A 1618-nucleotide genomic window follows, 5' to 3' on the forward strand; every position below is an offset into this window, starting at 1 on the left:
CGCGTGGCAGCTGGATTCTTTACCACTGAGCCTCTGGGGAAGCCCTCAATCTTTCCTAATTTAAGAAAAAAAAGTGAAAGTGAAGTCGCTCAGTCGTGTCCGACTCTTTGCAACACCATGGACTGTAGTCGACCAGGCTCCTCCGTCCATGGGATTCTCCAGGCAAGAGTACCTGAGTGGGTTGCCATTTCCTTCTCCAGGGGATCTTCCCTACCCAGGGATTGAACCTGGTCTCCTGCATTATAGGCAGACGCTTTACCAACTGAGCCACCCGGGAAAAGGTCTTCCTTAATTCCACATCTTGCTCTGGTCATTATCTTATTTTTTCCTCTCTTTTAGAGAAAAATACACTGGAATCCTTCTACTTGTTTCTTCAATTCTTGCTATACCTCTACACACCACAGTCTGGTTTCTACCACCACTGAAATGCTCTTGACAAGACCTCCACCCCAATTTCCATACATTTTAGTATATATATATTCTCAACAACATGAAACATTGGTGATGCGGGTCTTCTCAATACCTTCTCCCTTGACTTTTATGATACCACTTGCTAAGTTTCTGGCTATTCTTCCATGTCCTTTGTGGACCCCTCTTTTGCTTATCTCTTATTCATAAGAATTCTTCAAAGTTCTATGTTAAAGCTTTTCCTGTTCACATTCTTCTAATTTTCTTACGTAATCTCAACCTTGGGGTTGCAAAGAGATGGATCTGACTTAGCAACTGAACAACAAATGATCTCATCTACTTCCATGGTATCAATTACCATCTTCATGCTGATGGCTCTAGTCCAGAGATTTCTTTCCTAGTTTTCAGATTTGAATGTCCACTCCTTTTTAAATTCATACTGGAACCTCAAACTCAACATATCCGAAACTACACATATCTTCTTCAAAATAGTTGTTCCAACTTGTTTTTTCCAGCCTGGGTGAATGATGCCACCATTCAGCCAGGTTTCCCTGGTTAAAAACTTGGAGGTTTTTCTTCTCTCTCTTCCTCTATAGCAATCATTTCTACTCTGTAAATGATATTCAAATTAGGTTACTCTTATCATTCCCATTGATACTAACCTAGTTCAGATTACAATCATTTTTCATCTATATTATAATTCTCTAGAAATAATTTGTGTTAGGTGAGCTGACATGGGTTGTGAAAGAATTCACAGAAGGAGGGGGGAAAAAAGTGTTTTTATTCACTTTCCAAGGGAAGAAAGGGACCAGACGCATACAGTGGCATTGGCCCTGATACGTGGGTGTTTGAGTCTTTTTTAGAGTTTAAAGAGCAAAGTGTAGGAAAGAGTAGGTTAAGTTTATATCTATTCTGGTCCAAGTTCTGTCTGGGCTGGATGTGCTTCTATAGAATATGATTTTTCTGAGACTTTGTAACTTTTTGCCTTCAGTAATTTTCCACTCCTTGGGTGTTTGAAAGAGACTTGATAGGGTGTCTGAAAGACCGTTGACAGGAGCTTCTCTATCTTGAACCATGTTAGATGAGTTTAAAGCCTGCAACGGCTGCCTAAATGTATGCCAGGGATATACTGGCTGCTTCTTTTTAAAATGACACAAAGAAAGCAGAAGAGGAAAGTGAAGAGGAAATAGATGCCTCTGGTAGCACAGAC

At 40.4% G+C, this 1618-nt stretch overlaps 1 non-coding gene across 1 annotated transcript; it reads right to left on the reverse strand.

Moving 5' to 3' along the window:
* Positions 1–206: 206 nt before the first annotated feature.
* Positions 207–277, reverse strand: TRNAY-AUA (transfer RNA tyrosine (anticodon AUA)). The gene has a single exon. It is a non-coding gene; the product is annotated as a tRNA-Tyr (tRNA).
* Positions 278–1618: the final 1341 nt, after the last annotated feature.

The sequence above is a fragment of the Odocoileus virginianus genome, chromosome 29 (assembly GCF_023699985.2).
Source record: "Odocoileus virginianus isolate 20LAN1187 ecotype Illinois chromosome 29, Ovbor_1.2, whole genome shotgun sequence".
NCBI classification, from domain to species: Eukaryota; Metazoa; Chordata; class Mammalia; order Artiodactyla; family Cervidae; genus Odocoileus; species Odocoileus virginianus.